General features: G+C 35.7%; 1 protein-coding gene and 1 long non-coding RNA gene across 5 annotated transcripts in view; one reads left to right on the top strand and one right to left on the bottom strand.

The window, feature by feature from the left end:
- LOC138758558 (uncharacterized) overlaps positions 1 to 22,237 on the top strand; it is a 123,018-nt gene that overhangs the window by 50,059 nt on the left and 50,722 nt on the right. The gene's annotated exons all lie outside the window — the stretch shown is intronic.
- The window catches only part of LOC138758557 (probable G-protein coupled receptor 139), a 44,614-nt gene continuing 28,552 nt past the window's right edge, over positions 6,176 to 22,237 (bottom strand). For all 4 annotated transcript variants that reach the window (XR_011354340.1, XR_011354341.1, XR_011354342.1 and 1 more), the window contains exon 2: positions 6,176 to 6,772. The gene's annotated coding sequence lies outside the window, so the exon portion shown is untranslated. The remainder of the gene's footprint in view (positions 6,773 to 22,237) is intronic.

Below are 22,237 nucleotides of genomic sequence, written 5' to 3'. Positions count from 1 at the left end.
AAGGTCCATGAAGTTTTGAACAGTAACGGCTAAAATCCATGTTTTGTCCAGATAACTGCCGGGAGAAATCAACTCTTTCAAATTCAGGCACAATCACTTACCCGGGACACCGAACACAGCCACAATCTGGTAGTAAATCATAAATGTCTGCAACATTGGAGGCAACAAGGAAAATGGATAGGCAGTTAGTGGTGCTCTCATCTTGACCATGATAGGGTGTCTGAAAAAGACAGCTCTGTGCAAGAAAGCAGCAGAGAAAGGCAAGATGTACAGCCTTCATCTATCCCAGGATCATCAATAAACGGTAATTGATGTTACCTCCAGAGAAATGGTCAGCAGTAGCGAAGGATCGTTTAATTTTGAAAGTTTGATCATTAGGTTTTAAAACAGTGGAGTTCAGCACAGGATCAGGCACCTCAAACCTCACATCAGCGCCGACACATTGAACAGTTGAAACATAGAAATTTGTCCAAGTGGTTTTCCAATCTGCGTGTCCTGCAGATCTGACCAAGACCAATATATAAGTCATGACTGCATGAACTGCAGTTTGATACATAAGTGACTACGAAGACGCTTATAATAAATAGCGAGGATTTGAAAATTATTTGTGATTCTTCATTATCTGGGGGAGGCGTGAGAGTCTCCTGAACAACTGTTCCAACAATAGACCACGTCCTCTCTCTCTCTCAGACACACACACACATCTCTAGGTTTGTTCTATGCAGCTGAGAAGGACACATTCTGCACAAAGGAGCTCAGGAACTGGCCATTGGATCCACTACATTATGTTGACATCGACTATGATATCCAGGTAGAAATACCAAATCTCTCCACATGATTTGTATCCCCATCCCACCATCCTCACACGCCGCACATTCACGGGCCTGTTAAATGTCTCTGGAAATTCACTCGTGGATCTACTTCCACCACCTCCAACGCACAGGCATCCTCTCGACTCCCAGTTCAGATTTGTGATACCTCTTCACCCAGTTCTTGAGCAACTCTCCAGCCGACCTTTGTGAATACCTCACCCGCATTCGTAAGCAGCCAGTGGCCACCGTCGGTTCCTTACCCCGACTCACCAAGTCCGCTGAATGTTCATTTCTTCAGCCGCAGAGCCCTTCATTGGTTCAGTGTCGTGGTCATCAACTGAATTCTCATTTTCAAATGTGTGTTGTTCTTCAACATTTCTGGTGTCCTGTGATATTCTACTGCTTCCATGCAGTCTGCAGAACCTCGGGGCTGCTGCCCAATACATGTGTCACAAAGAACATAGAACACTGCACATAAAGCTTTCTTTATTATGGCGACACAAACATTTATTCATAAATGCCCAGGACAGATGAAAATATATCCATCTACCCAGATGATTAGATACTAAAATGGGAAGATAGTATGTCTAAGATTGTGAATGTCTAAGATTGCGCAAATTGGGATTGTACTCGCTGGAGTTTAGATATTTGAGAGGGGATCTCATGGAGATATATAAAATTCAGGCAGGACTGGACAGAATAGATGCGGAAGGGGTGCTTCCGATGGTGAGGGAGTCCAGAACCCGGGGCCATGTTTCGAGGATAATAGGCAAACCATTTAGGACCGAGATGAGGTGGAATTTCTTTACCCAAAGGGTGGTAAATCTGTGGAATTAATTGCCACAGTGAGCAGTAGAAGCAGATTCATTGAATATATTTAAAAGGGAATTAGATATATTTCTTCAGTATGAAGGTATTAGGGGTTATGGAGAGAAGGCGGAAAAGGGGTACTGGACTTTAAGATCAGCCATGAGCTTATTGAATGCTGGAGCAGGCTCGAAGGGCCGAATAAACTACTCATGCTCCTATCTTCCATGTTCCTACGTTTCTATACAGATTGATTCATTATAATTTTATTCATCAATTATATTTAACCCCGGTGAAGAAAGTTCAATATGTCACATCATATTTTTGTTTTAGATGTCATATGGAAGTAGGAACTTTCTTACGTTTGGTTGGAAATGTGAGATGGTTTAACAGATTTGGATAATATTAAAGAACTTTAGGAAGTTATATTTAAATTTGAAATTCCATTTTACCCAATAATATTTTCATTGGATAATACTAAACCATTATGTTTAGAGTTAAAGTTAAACAATTTTATATTGCTAGGAAATGCCTTGCAGTTACATGGAAGAATGATATTGAATTGAATGTTCAACGTTGGCATGCAGAGATGAGGTCATATATTCCATTAGAGAATGTAGCATATAATCTAAGAATAATTATCTATGTGTTAATATTTGGAGGCCGTACATGGATTGAATGTGTTCAAATTGTTAAAATATTTCCCATGAAGGGATAGGGGTTTCCCCAACTGCGACCCATACCTGCATGTGTTGGTTTAGTTCATGTGCTACATTATTGTTTCCATTTTATTTTTTGTGACGTTTAATAGTGGGTTGGGTGGGTTTGGATGGATAGCCATGGGTGTGAGGTTTTTCTTGGATAAAATAAATATTGTATTGTTTGTTGAATGTATCATTTATTATTGATTATAAATAATATTTACAAAAAATGCACCAAATCATTCCTACCTCATAACTCCCTATTTTATATTCATACATCTGTCTATCCAAGTGTCTCCTAAGTGACACAGATGAATCATACTCTACCTCGATTCCTGGAAACTCATTCCATTACAGGCAGGCACAATTCAGTGTACAAACCTACTTGTGATGTCTACCTTCAACTTTCCTCCTGTCACTTTCCACATATGTACTCTGGTATTCCTTATCCGTGCTCTGTGATAAAGGCATTCGCAGTCTACCCACTCTGTGCTTCTCAGAATCTTGTAGTCTCAATCATCTATGCTACAAAAAATGAAAAGTCCCAGATCTGATAACCTTGCCTCATACGACTTATTTTTCAAACAATGCAACATGCTGCCAAATCTCCCCTGCACCGTCCCATAGCTTGCACACCATTCATATAATGAGGTGTCCAGATGGAACACAATACCCCGTGTGAACTCAGAATACATTTGTAGAGTTTCCACATTCCCCTTGGACAATTGAACTCAATCCCCATAATAATGAAACCCAACATCCATTAATCCTCTTCTCATTCTTCTGGTTTCACCTTCCAAATTGCATCAGCGCCGATTTATCATGTTAAAATCCACATGCCACTTTTCTGCTCAACTTTGCATCCTGTCTATCTCTGTGAACTACGATAATGTTCAGCACCATAAAGAAGTCTCCAATATTTATATAATTTGCATGCATTTCTGGTACATCCTTCCTCCCCTTCATCTAGATCATTTCTCAAAACACAATGACCAGGAGTTCCAGAACAGATCATTGCAGAATTCACTAATCACTGTCCTCCAGGCAGAATATATTTCTTCTGCTATTACGATCTGCATTCTACAGGCAATACAGATTTTAGACACGCAGCTACGATTTCATGGATCCCCTCCATTATGACATTCTGAACTAATCTCTCAAAGAGGACTAAAATCCATATAAACTACATCAACAAGCTGATTATTATTAATGTTGTTTGTTATCTTCACAAATGTTATGACTCTTCATTCAGACATACACATTGACTAACCTTCATTCGACATTTTTTCTCCAAATGCTCATCGTTTCTATCCTTACGAATCTTCTCAAATATTTGATAAACCTCTGATGCAAGACTCTCTGTTCAAAAATTCCAAGTATTTTCAATATTCTATTTATAAAATAAACAAAGAGTCCACCATTGTAATTCTCAAATCCTCTGTCAATTCCCCTGTTGGCAAATAAGACACAAAGACCATAGCCACGGCTTATGATACCTCCACCCTCACTTACCGCAATAACTTGAGGTAGATCACGTCCAGCCCCAGGAAGTTCTCAATTACTTAGATTTAAGAAGATCCAACACTTCCCCTTCCTTAATAACAACACAATTCAGCACTCATCCTTGCTCTATTCATAACGCAAAATGATCAAGTTCCTTATCACTTGTGAATAATTAAGCAATGTTTTCATTTATGACAATCCTAACATCCTCTACCATTAGGCACGTTTCCTTCTTTATAATTTTGCGCCCCACAATCTTTGTGGTTGACCCTGCAGTCACATAATAATTTAATGAATCCATCATCAGCTCCATTTACGCAGTATCAGGTCTGAATAAAGATGACAGAAGTTCGAATGTGTGATTTAGTCTCCATCTACGTCTTTGGTATTGCATCCTGTTATTCAATTTTCAATAATACGTGAGAGTGATCAGATAATAATCTTGCTATATGTTCCAATTTTAACTCTCCCTTGGATCTGTGCCAATCACAAAATCAAGTCTAATCTTGAGTATGTCTTCTGTCTATTTGAGCAGTGTGAATATTGTCTCTCTTTTTCTTGTTGCCTCCTCCACATATCAATTCGATTCATATCCTGCAATGCTTTTAGTATAAATTTTTTTATTTTATTCTTATTGTTAATTGTCTTCCAGTTTTAACAAACATTGGGTCCAGATTGAAGTTGAACTCCCCTCTGAGCATGATATGTCCCCATGTTTCTGCTATTTTCCCTGAAGATTGTTTGCATAAATTGCTGGTCTTCTTTGTTAAATGCATAGATGTTTAGTAAATTCCAAAATTTAGAATTAATCTGGCACTTAGTCATTACATATCTACCTGCTGGATCTGTTATTATAACTTTTATATTGATTGGTAGATATTTGTTGACTAATATACCTGCTCCCCAGGATTTCAAATTGTATTAGGACTCTGCTACATGGCCTACACAGTCTCCCTTCAATTTACTGTGTCCTATCTCAGTTAAGTGTGTTTATGGCACAAAATCAATGTCGATTTTTTTTCTTCTAGTTGTCAGCAACTCTTCCTTTTAATTTGATTGAGTTTTCTGTTAATATTTACAGTCATTAAATTTAATCTATCCATTTTTAACTTCTTTATTTTCAATTCTATCTCATGTTCTCAACTCTTTCATATCTTTTTCCTCAATATTTTTTAAAATAATTTTTGCACATCTTAATACACGCAGACACTGTTAGAAAAAGAAATTTATCCTTGAAACCCCTATTATAATTAACAAATAAAATATTCCTATCCAGAATAATGAAAGTCCCGAAATTTCAAATATTGGGTTGTCGATGACTCCTTGTTAGATTACTCCAATTCCGTTATCTGTTTGGGTTGAGGTAATAACTGCAAGCATCAACAGATTTTGAAATAGCAGTTATTTTTCTCTCCCTCGTCTCCCCCCAGATAAACACGATATATTTTCAAAAAATGTTACAAAGCATTTTTCACACTTTTTTCTTATCTTTATTTTCATCCTATTTTCCAAACTAAACTTTATATTTACATCATTATCTTTACAATTTATTTATGTACATTGTTTTGATAGTCTATTATAATACTTCTCATTTTGTTGTCTGTTCAGCAATTGTTCTGCAACGTGTTGGGCATCTTTCAGGTCTGAGAGCAGTCCATTACTTTGCCCTGGAATGAATATTTGTAATACTGCCGGATGTGTTAGATTAAAATTATAGCCTTCCTTATATAATGTCTGCTTTGTCAGGTTCAATACTTTCCCTTTCTTTAAGAGATCGAAGCTGATGTCTGGATAGAAATTTTGCCCTTTCTATTCCAGTAGTTGATTATTTTCTTTTAATTTATTCTTTGCCTGCTCAAACATTTTTTGCTCTCGTTGTGTGTCTTTGTAAATTTATTATTATGGATCATGGTTTTTGGTTTTAATAAGCCTTTAGTGCCGATGTTCTATGTGCTCTTTCATTTCAATTTTGTCTTGTAGATCTTCTGCCTCCAAGACTTGTGGGATTCATCTTTTTATGAATCCCTTTATGTTTGATCCTTCTACGCATTCTTTATACCTACTATTTTTATATTGTTCCATTTGCTATAATTCTCTAACACATCAATATTTTGAATTAACAGATCTCTTTAATTTCTTTGTCTCTATCATTCAGAATTTCTTTTACTTCATTCATTTCTAATTCCACAGCTGTCTGGCTTTCTTCCATTTCATTTGTTCGTTTTCATGGATATGCTATGGCCAGCTCTAGTTTTTCAATTATATCTTCTGCGTTTTTTCCATTTTTATTTTTACTGTGTTAAATTCAGTTGTAAAAATGTCTTTTAAAGTGTTTATTTGTTCATCAAAATATTCAATGTCTGTTAAATGTTTATTTTTTTACCTTCCTCTTTTCCGTGTGTCATCTTCTTTGTCTTCACTCTCTAGCTCCTTGTCTTCTGTTCAACTCTTATCGCTGCGATGCCATCACCCCAATTCATCTATCAATTTAACGTTGTCTCATTGCTTGACCTGCCTTCCTTCAGTCTATTTTTTTGTTATGGGCGGTTGTGCAACATTTTGTGGCTTAGTGAGCCAACTTTGTACATAGTTCGAAAGAGGGACTTTGCCAAGTGGTACTCTCATCAGCTTTAGGGGTCGGATGTAATTTTTAAGGTAAGGCCTACCTCTTTTCTTTCTGCTGTTTTTCTGTCTTCTTCTTTATCTGTATCTCTGGTCTTCTCCTTTTTTGATGCCATCTCTTCGGTATTCGTGCTTTCTTTATCTTTCAGTATTTCAGTGTTTTTTTTTCTGTCCAGCATTGTTTCTTTTTTTTTCTTTTATCTTCGGAGGGCTATTCTTCTGCAGGCACTACTCCATCAGCGTGATATCACCATTAACATTATGACAGGGCAGCAACGTTAAGATATTTATCAGACTTGTATCACAGAGGAGAATAACCAGATTGTCCTAAAATAGAATTGGACAATTTGAGAGAAATTATCAACGAACATATACTATAAAATGGGAGGAAATTTTGGTGCAATATAACAATTCACATGTACTACAATTTATACTTAAATTATGGAAAAGAATACACCTGGAAGAATAGAGGATAAATTATCAAATACCAAAAATAATATTAACAGAAAACTCATGAATCCCCTTTACAATGGATAATTTATTTTTCAAGGAATGGGATAGAAAAGGAATCAAAGAAATTGAAGATTGCATTTTGAAAAATAATTTCTTAACATTTTAGCAATTAAAAGAGGAAAATTGAATAACACAAGGTACAATGTTCCCATGTTACAAATTGAAAACTTATTTAAAAAATAATCTAGGAAATAGCTTGAGATTATAAAAGGTAGAAATTATGAATATTTAATCACAGACACAATGATAATTTAAAAGATTATGACCAACATATCTATCAAATTGCAATAAAAGGAAGAGAATGAAATAAAGTATAAAATGAAACAAAGTTGGCAAAAAGATTTTAACACAGAGTTCAAGAATGAAACATGGGAGAAGTTAAATATACAAACAATGAAAAATGCGACAAATACTAGACTATGTTTGATACAATATAACTGGCTACATAGATTAGAAATTAATCCTCAGAAATTATAATAGTGATGCTCAACAGCATCAGATATATGCTTCCATTGTTAACAAGAGACTGGAGCAACATTTTGGACATGTTCAAAATTTAAACCTATCTGCAAAGATCTAAACCTGATACTAAACAAAATCACAAAATAAATATACCAAATAATCCAATGAATTTCTATTAAATAATATAAGAGTCAAAAATTTAGGACTAAAATTAGACAGAGCCCAAATGACATTTATTATAATAGCGCAACCAGTAGCAAAATAAAATTATATTATGACAACCTGGAAAATGGAAACACTCTTTAAAATATAAAAGTGGTGCAGAAATTAACAAGTGTATTCCATTAGAAAAATATCCATTCAATCTGAAAGACAAGTGTATGTTATTCGAATGAATTTGAGAACCAGAAATTGAACATGTCGGAGAATGCGGACCAAAAACTTCCATCCCTTAAAACAACATAATTATGAGAACAATAGATTTAAATATGTGAAAGTGGATGATCCTACTTTTTTTTCTTTTTTGCTTTTTGTTATTTCTTTGTTTAATGTGTTTTATTATTTTTTGAATTTTGAAGAGGCGTGGGGAAGGGGAGAGTGATGAAAAGGGGGAGAAGAAGAAATGTCACGATGTATATATTGATGATCATCATTTGTGGATGTTGTTGTTTATGTGGCCTCATAGTGCAAGAAATTAAAAAAAAAGATTGTGAGAGCTTATTAAAGCCTGGTCAAAGGACTGGCTGCCTAAGATTTCACTTGAAATAAGAGTTCTTGAGCGGCCCGGGAATGCCAGCCCTTCAGGATGACCAAGCGGACCATACGCCTCAAGCACACTCAAGTACGCCTCAAGTACTGGGCTTCACCTCCAGGAAAAAACAAGGACCGGTTTGACGAAAACAGCCAATAAATCCAGGAGCTGCTAGCAAAGAAGCGATCTGCCCATCAGGCTCACCTTGCAAAGTCTTTGTGGCGAGGGACGAAACGAGCCTTCTGTCTCGCATGCAGCCATCTTCAATGAAAACTCCGGGAGATCCAAAATGAGTGGTGGACTAACCTCGCCAAACAAACCCAGCTCAGTGCGGACATTGGTGACTTCAGGGGTTTTTACGAGGCTCTAAAGGCTGTGTACGGCCCCTCACCCCAGGTCCAAAGCCCGCCGCACAGCTCAGACAGCAAAGTCCTCCTCAGCGACAAGATTTCCATCCTCAACCGATGGTAAGAACACTTCCAATCTCTTTTCAGTGCCAACCGCTCAGATCAAGAATCCACCCTGCTCCTGCTCCCTCAACGGCCCTTAAGGCTAGAGCTGGATGAGGTCCTCACCCGGGAAGAGACATATAAGGCAATTGAAAAACTGAAAAGTGTCAAAGCAGCAGGTATGGATGGAATACCCCCCTCCCCCAGAGGTCTGGAAGGCTGGCGGCAAAACTCTGCATACCAAACTGCATTAGTTTTTCATGCTCTACTGGGACAAAGGAAAGCTGCCTCAGGACCTTTGTGATGACATCATAATCACACTGTACAAAAACAAAGGCGAGAAATCAGACTGCTCAAACTGCAGGGGAATCACGCTGCTCTCCATTGCAGGCAAAATCTTCTTTTGTTTAAACTTTATTTAAAGATTTTATCACAGGAATAAAAAGAAAATTTACATTTAAAGAAAAGATATAAAATAAATTAATATAATTACAATACAACATTAATAACCTAACTTAATTCAACCTAACCCTCCCTACATATACAAGAATTAAAAAATATATGTATAAAAAATTAATAATATTATGTATTAAAAAACACAAACAAAGAAAAAGAAAAATATGACAAATAAAAATAATTTAAAAAAGGATTTATCAGATCTAAAATATCACATCTAAGAACATACTTAAATCAAATTTAATTACATATACTTAGCAAATTGAGTCCACTTCAACTAATAAAAAGACATCTTATCTTGAATTCAAAAAGATATCCTTTCCATAATTAAACAAGACTTCATCTCTCAATACTACCTAACCAAAGTTAGTATATTTCTAACTTTCCAAGTAGATGCTATACATTTCTTAGCCACTGCTAAAGCTAAATTGAGAAAAGAAATCTGATAATCATTTAATCCTAAATCAATTAATGATTGCATATTCCCTAATAAAAATATATCAGGATCAAATACAACACAAATATTATATAATCTATTAAATATAGATTGAATACCTTTCCAAAACTGTTGCAATCGGTCACAGGACCAGACAGTATGTAAAAAAGTTTTAGCTGTCTGGTCACAACGAAAACAACAGTCTGACTTACTAAGACCAATTTTTTTTAATTTTTCTGGTGTTAAATATAATTGATGTATAAAATTATAATTAATCATCGCTAATCTAGCATTAATCATTTTCCGAATACTATTTTGACAAATTTCCATCCAAGCTTCTTCAGCTATTGTAAAACCTAAATCTTTTTCCCCATTTCAACTTATTTTTATCCCAATCTTTCTTACTTTCATTTTCTTGTAAGATACAATACAAATCAGATATATACCCCTTTTCTGGTATTGAAAGTACATATTTCTCAAAACTAGTTTCGGGCAATAAAATCATTTGCCGACCACATACCTGTTTTACAAATGATCTTAACTGATAGTACACAAATACAGAATTTCCACGAATACCAAATTTCTTTTGTAATTCCTCAAAAGAACAAAAATGTCCTTCAAAAAATCAATCAGATAAGTTTTTTATTCCTTTCCTTTCCCATTGTTTCAAAGTGATATTGGAGACCGTAAAAGGAACATTGATTATTATATAATGGCAATCACCCAGACAATTTATTTTTAAGCCCCATTTTATCAAGTTTACTCGTCCATAGATTCAATAAATGTTTCAATATTGGTACATCATAAGTTCGTAACAAATTTTTATTCCATCGAAACAAAAATTCATGAGGAGGTTTTTCTAAAATAACTGCCAGTTCTAACTTTGCCCAACAGGGCGGGTCCTCCATATTCATTAATGCACTAAGAAATTTAAATTGAGCTGCCTCATAATAATATTGAAAATTAGGTAATCTCAAACCTCCAAATTGAAAGTCCCACATCATTTTTTTCATTGGTACCCTCGGAAATTTTCCCTTCCATAAAAATTCTCTAACTCCTTTATATAAATCCTTAAAAAAACTTAAAAAAAAATAAGGAATTGATTGAAATAAATATTGCATCCGAGGAAAAATATTCATTTTTATAGTATTAATCCTCCCCATTAAACCTAAAGGTAAGTCCTTCCACCTAATCAAATCTCATTTAATCTTTTTTTAATTAAAGCAAGGTAATTAATTAAATATAAATCTTGATATTCTGTATTGACATTAATTCCCAAATATTTAATTTGTTTTGTCCACTTCAATTTCGTGATATTTTTATAAATCGTATAATCATCTTTACAAATTGACAAAATTTCACTTTTAGCCCAATTTACCTTATAACCAGATAACTGACCATAATTTTCTAAAAATTCTAGAATTGTTGGTAAAGAAATATCACGGTCTACCAGGTATAATAAAACATCATCTGCAAATAAATTAATCTTATATTCCTCATTCAAAACTCTCATACGCTTAACATTTTCATTTTGACGTATTAACTGTGCCAAAGGTTCAATAACTATAGCAAATAAAGCAGGTGACAATGGACATCCTTGTCCAGTAAACCTTGTTAAATCAAAAGATTCTGAAATTTGTCCATTGGTAGCAACTCTAGCCTTCGGACTATTATATAAAGGCTTTATCAATCCAATAAACGAAGAACCAAAACAAAATTTCTCAAGTACTTGAAATAAAAACTTCCATTCCACTCTATCAAAAGCCTTTTCTGCATCGAATGAAACCACTGTTGTATAATTCATTTGAGATTTAAATTTATTTATGAAAGTAATTAGTCACAAAATATTATCAGATGCATATCTGTTTTTTTTTTATAAATCCTGTTTGATCTTTATGTATTATTTTAGGTAAATATTGAGCCAATCTATTAGACATAACTTTAGCTACAATTTTATAATCTACATTTAACAACGATATTGGTCGATATGAATAAACCTGTAAAGGAACTTTATCTTTTTTTGGAATAACCGTAATTATTGCATTAGAACAAGATTCAGGTTATTAAAAAGTTTTATAAATTTGCTGTATTACATTGTTATAAATAGAAGATACATCAACATAAAATGTTTTATAAAATTCTATAGAGAACCCGTCTTCACCGGGTGCCTTTCCATTTGGCATATCTCTTATAGCCATTTCAATTTCATTCTCTGTAAAAGATTCATCCAACTCTTCTCTATCTTCTTGATTCAACTGTGGCAAATTAATATTTTTCAAAAAAGAATCTATTGCATCTTCACTTACATCTTTACACTCAGATGTATATAATTTTTTATAAAAATTACAAAATTCCTCATTAAATTCTTTTTGTCTAAAAGTAATACCCGATCTTTTTCTAATTGCTGGTATAATCCTAGATAATTGTTCTTTTTTTCACTGCCAGGATAAAACTTTATGAGCTTTCTCACCCCATTCATAAAACTTATGTTTAGTTCGATTCATTAAACATTCAAATTGATATGTTTGTAATTCATTATACTTTAATTTTCAATTAGTTAAATGGTTCTTTTGCACTTCAGGTGCATTTTTTTGAAATTATTTTTCACTAACAGTTATTTTTTTCTCTAAATCTTCAATCTCTCTAATTCTCTCTTTCTTTACTTTAGATGCATAGCTAATAATTTGACCTCGTAAAAAAGCTTTCATTGCATCCCATAAAACAAAATGACTAGAAACAGAATGAACATTATTCCTAATAAAATCCTCAATTTGTTTTTATTTAAATAACTAATAAATTCTGGTTTTTGTAATAACATAATGTTAAATCTCCATCTTGGGCTTTTCTGAACATCTTGTGAACTCTGATATTCTAATAATAATAATGAATGATCTGACACCAACCTTGCCTTATAATCCACAGATATAACCTTATCCTGCAAATGTGTTGAAATTAAGAAATAATCAATTCTTGAAAAGGAATTAGGACGTGAAGAATAAAAAGAAAAATCTTTCTCTGTAGGATTAAATTTTTGCCAAATATCAATTAAATTCAAATCTTTCATCATATTAGTCACTTGTACTGCCATATTAGATTTCTTAATTACTCTTGGATACTTGTCCAATAAAGGCTCCAATACCACATTTAAATCTCCCCTAATCATCACATTGGAATTTGTTTGTCAAAGTAATAAAGACACATCTACAATAAAAGTTGTATCTTCAACATTTGGAGCATAAACATCAAGCAGAGTCCAAGCCTCATTAAGATTTGTACAATTCAGTTTTAATAATCTTCCTCCATTTTTCTCTTCATTCTGTAACTGAAATGGTAAATTCTTATGCACCAGAATTGCCACTCCTTTCGCCTTTGAATTAAATGAAGAATAGAAAACTTGTCCAACCCATTCACGTTTAAGTTTCAAATGTTCCTTCTCAGTTAAATGAGTTTCCTGCAAAAAAGCCACATCTACTTTTAATTTTTTTAAGTAAGCAAGTACTTTCTTACGCTTAATCGGATTATTTAAACCCTGAACATTAAAAGAGGCAAACTTAACTTTAGACATTACTTAAAATAACACAAAGAAAAAGAGAAGGAGAAAAAAAAGAAACGTGAAAAAAGAGAAAAAAAAGAAAAACACCCCCTTCCCTTATCTCCTCCTAAAACTAAAAAAAATTAAAGATAGTAATAAAAAAAACTTCACTACTTAATCCAAAAATTGATTAAAAAAAAAAGAACAGGTAGGAGGTTGCAACCACCTCCTCCTGTCTCAACCGCTCAATGCGGTAACTCCCACAAAATATTGGGTGTAAGATAACTCACACGTAGCTGATGACTTCTGGAAAATGATGCCCACCCAGCTCCCTCTCCCAAATTCCGTTTCACATTAAACTATCATCATTATCTGAAATTTTCTCAGAAAAAAAACTTTAATCAACTTTGTCACTCCGACCACCATTGCTTCCATTTCCTCTTGGAATTCGGTTCCCATCTTGCATCTCCACTCTCCTTGGAGACCATGGTGGATTACGTCCTTCCTGAAATTGTGTAATTGGCAATAATTGAGCAAAGTTCATAGCTTCCTTAGGATTATCAAAAAATTTTGGTTGATAGCCATCTTGAAAAATCTTCAATACTACAGGGTATCTAAATGTTGCTTTATATCCTTTTTTCCACAACACTTCTTTCACAGGATTAAATTCACGTCGTTGAGACATAACTTCTTGACTCAAATCTGGATAAAAAAAACACAATTGTTCTGAACCATCAAGGGAGATCTTCTTTGTTGTGCATTTCTTATAGCCACATGCAAAATTGTCTCTCAATCATAATAATTTAAACAACGAACCAAAAAACAGGTCTTGGATTTTGTCCTGGAAAAGGCTTTCTTCTCAAATCTCTATGGGCACGTTCCAATATTAAGCCTTCTGGAAACTTATCTTGTCCTAACACTTGTGGAATCCATTCAGTGAAGAATTTTCTTGGATCTGATCCTTCCATATCTTCTGGCAAACCAACAATTTTAATATTATTCCATCGAGATTGATTCTCCAAATAATCAACCTTTTTCGCCAAATTTTTATTTGGAATTTGTAAAATTTCAATTGTTTTATTTACATCTTGTATTTGGTCTCGTACCTCGACTATGCCTTGGTCACAACCATCAAGTCTTTCACTCGTTTCAAGCTTAAAAGCTCCATAATCAATCATCTGTTGAGTATTAATGTCCACCAAAGTATTAAGCTTTGTATTAACCTGAACTAAAGCCTTACCTATTTCTTTTATTGTGGAGGATAACTTAGATTCAAGATTCTTAATAAGCATATCTACTGTAATAGATTCAGGCACAGTAGGATCTTGCTGTTTCTGTATAGCCAAAGGGTCTTCTATTTCCTTTAGTTTAACTGTTTTTCTTATAGTATGACTGCGTTTGGAAACACCTGCCACAACCTCTTCAGCAGTATCTGGAGGCTGATGGCCAGGGTTATCCTTAACCCATATTATATCAAATGCCTTCATTACATCGATGTCTGTTGAAGTCTTCATTACTGGAGGTGCATTTCGCAGCGCCACCGCTACATCAATGGGTAAGCGTCTTTTCAGAGTCGGGTCTTCAGCTGGCAGCGTCCCAGCTGTTCTAGCTGTCAAAGATTCACTGACAGCGCTCACAGTGGGCGTTGATTCACGCGCATGCGCCTGGCCAGTCCTTTGTTCCAAGGGCTGCCGGGCGCCATCTTTAAAGAGCCCTGCCGATAAAGAGAAGAGCTCCTTTGCCGAATCTTGTACCTCTCTTCCTGGATCCGTTCCACGCTGAGTCCTGGCTTCTTATAAACAGGTAGGCTGAGATAACCTCGGGAAATGCAGTTTCTTAATGATCTGTTGCCATTTGTTTTTACTTCTTTTCAGCAATTGTACCATTAGAAACAAATTCAACACCTCTAACTATTTCTAAACTTATAGACAAAACAATAACAAAGAGTCAGGAGAGAAATGGAAGGCACTCTGTTCCTTACGCCATCTTGCCACGGCCCCGCAAAATCTTCGTTTTGATTCTCCTTAATAGACTACTCCTAGTGTCACCAAAAATGTCCTCCCAGAATCACAGTGTGGCTTTCAAGCTAACATAGGAATTACTGTCATGGTCTTTGCCTCAGACAGCTCCAAGAAAAGTTCAGAGAACAAAACAAAGGACTCTACATCACCTTTGTTGACCTCACCAATGTCTTCAACACCGTGAGTAGGAAAGGGCTTTGGCAAATACTAGAGTGCCTCAGATGCCTCCCTAAGTTCCTCAACATGGTTATGCAACTGCACGTGAACCAACAACGTCGGGTCAAATACAGCAATGAGATTGCCGAACCCTTCTCCATTGACAATGGCGTGAAGCAAGGCTGCATCGTCGCACCAACCCTCTTTACTATCTTCTTCAGCATGATGCTGAAACAAGCCATGAAAGACCTCAACAATGAAGATGCTGTTTACATCCGGTACCACACAGATGGCAGTCATTTCAATCTGAGGCATCTCCAAGCTCACACCAAGACACAAGAGCAACTTGAAGTGAATTACTCTTTGAAGATGATGCCGCTTTAGTTGCCCATTCAGAGCCAGCTCTCCAGCGCATGACATCCTGTTTTGCGGAAACTGCCAAAATGTTTGGCCTGGAAGTTGGCCTGAAGAAAACTGAGGTCTTCCATCAGCCATCTCCCCACCATGACTACCAGCCCGCCCCCCCCCACCCCCCCGCCCACCCCCACATCTACATCGGGCACACTGAACTCAAAACGGTCAACCAGTTTACCTACCTCAGCTGCACCATTTCATCTGATGCAAGGATCGACAACAAGATAAACAGACTCGCCAAGGCAATAGCGCCTTTGGAAGACTACACAAAAGAGTCTGGAAAAACAACCACCTGAAGAAACACACAAAGATCAGCATGTACATAGCCGTTGTCATACCCATGCTCCTGTTCGGCTCCGAGTCATGGGTCCTCTACCGGCATCACCTACGGCTCCTAGAAGGCTTCCATCAGCGCAGTCTCCACTCCATCCTCAACATTCATTGGAATGACTTCATCACCAACATTGAAGTACTCGAGAAGGCAGAGTCCACAAGCATTGAATCCATGCTGCTGAATATCCAACTGCACTGGGTGGGTCACGTCTCAAGACTTGAGGACCATTGCCTTCCCAAGATCATGTTATATGGCGAGCTCTCCACTGGCCACCGAGACAGAGGTGCACCAATGAAGAGGTACTAAGGACTGCCTAAAGAAATCTCTTGGAGCCTGCCACATTGACCACCGCCAGTGGGCTGATATCGCCTGCAACCCTGCATCTTCACGCCTCGTAGTTCAGCGGGCAGCAACCTCCTTTGAAGAACACTGCAGAGGCCACCTCACTGACAAAAGACAAAGGAGGAAAAACCCAACACCCAACCCCAACCAACTAATTTTCCCTTGCAACCACTGCAACCGTGCCTGCCTGTCCCGCATTGGACTTGTCAGTCACCAATGAGCCTGCAGCAGGCATGGACCTACCCCTCCATAAATCTTCGTCCACGAAGCCAAGCCAAAGAAAGAAAATTAAATATGTCGGAGAATGCCGACCACAAACTTCCATGCCTTAAATGAACATAATTAAGAGAAGAATAGATTTATATATAGATGAAAGTGGACGATCCTACTTTTTATCTTTTTTGCTTTTTGTTATTTATTTGTTTTATTTGTTTTATTATTTGTTGATTTTTGAAGAGGCGTGGGGAAGGGGAGGGGGATGAAAATGGCAAAGAAGAAGAAATGTCACGATGTATATATTGATGATCATCATGTGTGGATGTTGTTATTGATATGATTCATAATGAAAGAAATTTAAAACAAAAACAGGTCGTGAGAGCTTAGTAAAGCCTGGTGAAAGCCCTCGTGACCCACACAAGAGGACAGGACTGGCTGCCTAAGGTTTCACTTGAAATAAGAGAAACAAAAAGGAACTCTTTGATCAACTTAAAGAAATAAGGGAAACGCTGATGGGGCAAATCTGTTCACCAAGACACGCACGTGGTTTATTAGAAGGGATCAGTTTGCGTCCAGCTAACAGCAAATCTCTCTCTGAAAACCGACATGAACCTTCCTGAGAGGTAACCATTAAACATTCAACCACAAAAGTCTGGTGAAATACATCAGTGTGAGATTCAGTGCACAGTATAAGAATTGCCAGCAACCAGTGAACTTGCAGGGATAGAAAAGTGAGATTGGACTGTGAATTAAAGTACTATTCTAAACTTAAGCACACATACATACACGTGCGCTTACAATTGGCAGGGGGTTAAGTGAGGGAGATAAATTAAAGTTTTATCCTATTTTGTTGTTTAAAGATAATTAAAAACAACTTTTTTATAGTAACCATTTGTTTTGGTGAATATCTGTTGCTGCTGGGTTTTGGAGTCCTCAGGGCTCGTAACAAACTGTTGTCTTGAAGCATATTTACAGTGGAATCATAAAAAGTATCCTATTGGAGGTCATGCTACCTGCTTCAGGAAATCTCCACTCAAGACCGAAAGAAAATGCAGAAGTTCGTGAAATGAATGTTTACCCTATCTCAGATCTTCCTTTCCATCAATTCCATCCACAATTACTGCACCCTCGGAAAAGCAGGGATATATTAAAAGGAAACCCCATGCCGCTGCTTCGCTCAAACTCCATCATTCGGAATATAAACCAAACGGTTGCGAGATCACCACCTGATCAATAAGAAATTATTTTCCAACGTTATAAGAATATTCAGGGAATCACACACTGAAATAAGAGATTTGACTTTGCTCTGTTCGAACTGAAGTTTACCGGCAAATACGCACTGCGTTGCGCTTATTTTCTTCCATCTTTCCATGGGATAATAGGTTGGTGTCGGCAGAAGGGAAACTCTCGGGTATTTAATGCAGGTGGAATCCGATATCCAGAATCCTAACTTATTTTCCTCCTATTAAACATTTCAATAGTATTTTAACAGATATTTCATCACGTTGATCAGCTCCTCCCTGAAATTACACTGAGTCGCTGCATAAATGCAAGTGTTTGTGCAGCAACTCAGAAGCAAGAGCATGTAACTGGTTTGGTCCACGATAAATACTGGGACCTTCACACTGTTCATGACAAACCGTTGTGTGATTTTCATCCACAGGAAAAATATTAAATACGTCCTCCAAAGCAATATGAAGTTCCTGATACTGCAAAGTGTAAGATGATGGACTTGCTTCGGCTTTTAACCTCGGAATCATTCTCATCTGCACAATTGTTGCTGCCTCTCAAAACCTTCCGCGCTCTGGTGGCTGCACCAATACGCGCGACCGTCAGAGCATTAAAAAGTGATATCATTAACATTGGGAACAGAGGAGTCAACACTCGATGAATCCACGTGAATAATATCCATCCAGGATGGGTCCAAGCCTGACGTACGGATATACAGAACCAATCTGTGTTACCCACAGTAAAAATGGGTTCCAATAGAAAGAACCAAGGAATGTTTTTACAGACGAACAGCGGACACACTATTGTTATCACATTGTGGGCGGTTATTTCGGAGCAAACCTTCATCCTCAGTTTGTGCCAACAAATCATTACATATCGGTCAAACATAACGCGAGAGTCAAACACACGGAAATATCTGCGGCGTGCATCAGCGTAATCTGATAAATATAATTTAGGAGCTATATTTTCAAATTTCTCCAATAAAATAACTCAGGATTCAACGGAAAAATAACTTTTCTAATCTTAGCAAAATCATGCTAAAAATATTTAACGTATGAACAAGACCAAATGCAATTTAGAAAATTCCAATATCTTCACCACATCGAAAGCATTGCTGGGGTATTTCTAATTTCCATGTATTCCATTTTGGAGGGGTAATGTATAATTCTTTTTTTATTTTTTTAATCTTTTACATTGTGAATCATACCAACCAAAATATGAACGAACGTATCTCATTAAATATACACACTGTTCTTTCTCCCCTTTATCGCCCCATTTTCCTCCTTCCCCTTTACTCACCCCCTCCAAAACCCATAAATATTCAACATATACAATACCATAAAACCATAAAACAATATTTTCACTCAATGGAAAATAAAAAGAAAAATGCATCATCTATTTATTACGCACTGAATCTAGTCTTTTAGTCTTCTTATCATTTTCATTCTCATTTTAGGGGATGGATTCGTAAGCAAGCTCACTCTGATATGTTCCATGTATGGTTCCCAAATTTGTTCAAACATTGTGACTTTATTTTAAAAATTATATGTTGTTTTTTCCAATGGAATACATTTATTCAGTTCCATGTACCATTGCTGTATACTCATGCTCCCTTCCAATTTCCAAGATTACATTATACATTATTTTTCTATCGCTAAATCCATCAAAATGATCTATTTTGAACTTTATCGAATTTGAGACCTACCTCTCTACTTCTTCTGTTACTTAAAAAATAATCTCTGTTTCTTTGCATTTTTGTTTGTCATTTTAATTAATCTCTGTTTTAATTCTTCTCCTAAACGTAATTATTTTCAAACATGCCCAACTTGCATATAATTTTGTTCTAATTTTCTTATAGCGAGAACACCTATTAGATATTGTTGAATCCCATTTTTTTAAGTTTAGTCGAGTACTATATACCCTGTATAACCAGTTATCCTGTATCATGCATACACTTCTGTTTATTATATTCTTAATCGTTCAAGAACATAACTTTTGCCATACTTCATATTTTATATTTATGTTTAGATCCTTTCCCCACTTCTGCTGAGGTTCATAGTTTATATCATTTTACTTATCTTGCATCTTAGTGTACATAATGGTTACAAATCCTTTGATTATCATTTTGGCTGTAATAACGTATTCAAAGCTGCTTCCTTCAGGTAATCTCAAGCTGTTTCTCAATTAATCCTTTTAAATAGGCTTTCAATTGATGATATGCAAATATTGTACCACGAATTATTCCATATTCGTACTTCGATTGTTCAAATGTTAATAAATTACTTCACAAAAAAATGTTTTCTATTCTTTTGATTCGTGGATTTTGCATCAATAGTAATTCTGAAATTATCATTTTTTTCTTTCTAAGTGTATATTCTTGCATGTATTAAGTAAATGATGCAGTACTGCTGAGTTTTTATATTGCACCAGCTTTCATCCCACATAAACTATACATTCCGGTACCTTTTCCCCCATTTATTCTCGTTCTATCTTAGTCCAGTCTGGTTTTCCCCTTTTCTGATAAAAACTGATAAATGCCTTATTTGTGCGGTTCTATAATAATTTCTAAAATGTGGTAACTTTAAAACAGCCTGATTATACTCTCTGCTAACTTATCTAACGGTACACTTGGAATCCACCCTTTACTCAGGAATTTTCCAATTATTCTCTTTAGTTCCTTAAAGAATTTTATTGTTAAGGGAATTGGTAAATTTTGAAATAAATATTGTATCCTTTGCAACTCATTCATTTTAATGCAGTTTACCCTCCCGATTAACGTCAGCGGTAGTTCCTTCCAATGTTCTAAGTCTTCCTGCAATTTCCTTATTAGTGGCTGATAATTTAGTTTGTACAAATGGCTTAAGTTATTATCTAACCTGAATCCGAGGTACGTTATTGCTTGTGCTTGCACTTAAATGGCGATTCATTTTTATTTAATTCTGTTTAGTCTGCGTTACTCATTGGCATCTCTTCACTTTTATTTGTGTTGATCATGTAGACAGATATTTCTCCATATTCCTTCAATTTCTTATGAAATACTTTTACTGATGCCTCTGGTTCTGATAGGAATACGATGATGTCATCTGCAAATAAGATGATTTTATACTCCTTCTCCTTTATTTTAATGAGGGGAATAGTGGACGTCCCTGTCTAGATGACCTACTTAATTTAAAGTTACTCTATACATAACCATTTACTGTTACTTTCACCAAAGGACCATTATATAATACATTAATCCAATTTATATATTTTTATGGTAGATTAAACTTCTGTCAAACGCTTTTTCTGCGTCTAGAGCAACAGCAACTCTTGGTTTCTAATTTCCTTGGATGGATGGATGGATTTGATTAATACATTTACAGAAATTGCCCACTGTTCATCTTTTCTTTTTTTCACACCATAAATCACATTAGCCATGATATACACTTTTTCTTTTTCACACATTTACAGTGACTTTTTCTCCTCCCCCCCTCCATCCTCCCAAGCCACCCCCCCACCCCCCCCCCCCATCCATTTTAGGTATACAATCTAGGTTGCATTAATTCAGTCAGACAATGTTGTCATTCTACAAAAATACACCAGAAATTCTACTGAGTCCATTCTTTTCTTTCCTTCTCCTTCCATCAACTTAGGTAATGTTTGTCCCCGTTAGGTTTTCGCTATAGTATTTAATGTAAGGCTCTCATACTTGTTCGAATATTTCCATATTATTTCTTAAACTGTATGTTATTTTTTTGTAATGGAATACATTTATTCATTTCTATATACCATTGTTGTATTTTCAAATTATCTTCCAATTTCCAGGTTGACATAATACATTTCTTTGCTACGGCTAGGTCTATCTTAACAAATCTTTTTTGTGCATCCTCCAAATCAATTCCAAATTCTTTGTTTTTTATGTTACTTAGGAGAAAGATCTCTGGATTCTTTGATATATTGTTTTCTGTTATTTTATTTAATATCTGATTGAGATCATCCCAAAATTTTTCTACTCTCTCACATGTCCAGATTGCATGAATTGTTGTTCCCATTTCTTTTTTACATCGAAACCATCTATCAGATACTGTTGGGTCCCATTTATTTAACTTTTGCGGTGTAATGTATAGCCTGTGTAACCAATTATATTGTATCATACGTAGCCTTGTATTTATTGTATTTCACATCGTTCCAGAACATAATTTCTCCCATGTTTCCTTTTTTATCTTTACATTTAAATCTTGTTCCCATTTTTGTTTAGTTTTACCATTTGTTTCCTCATTCTCCTTTTCTTGCAGTTTAATAACAGTTTGATCTTGTTTCACTATTTTAGGTACACAATCAGCCAATCTGTTTGCTAATGTTTTCGCTATTATCTTATTGTTTGAGATAACTACAGATATAAGATGATGGTGTTAATGGATCGCTCCCCATCTGTGGTATTACTGTAATTATTGCTCTCTTACATGAATCTGGCAAGTATTGTGCTTCTTCTATCTGGTTC

Source organism: Narcine bancroftii, chromosome 3 (genome assembly GCF_036971445.1).
Source record: "Narcine bancroftii isolate sNarBan1 chromosome 3, sNarBan1.hap1, whole genome shotgun sequence".
Classification (NCBI taxonomy): Eukaryota; Metazoa; Chordata; class Chondrichthyes; order Torpediniformes; family Narcinidae; genus Narcine; species Narcine bancroftii.
This window is presented reverse-complemented; position numbering and strand designations above follow the sequence as displayed.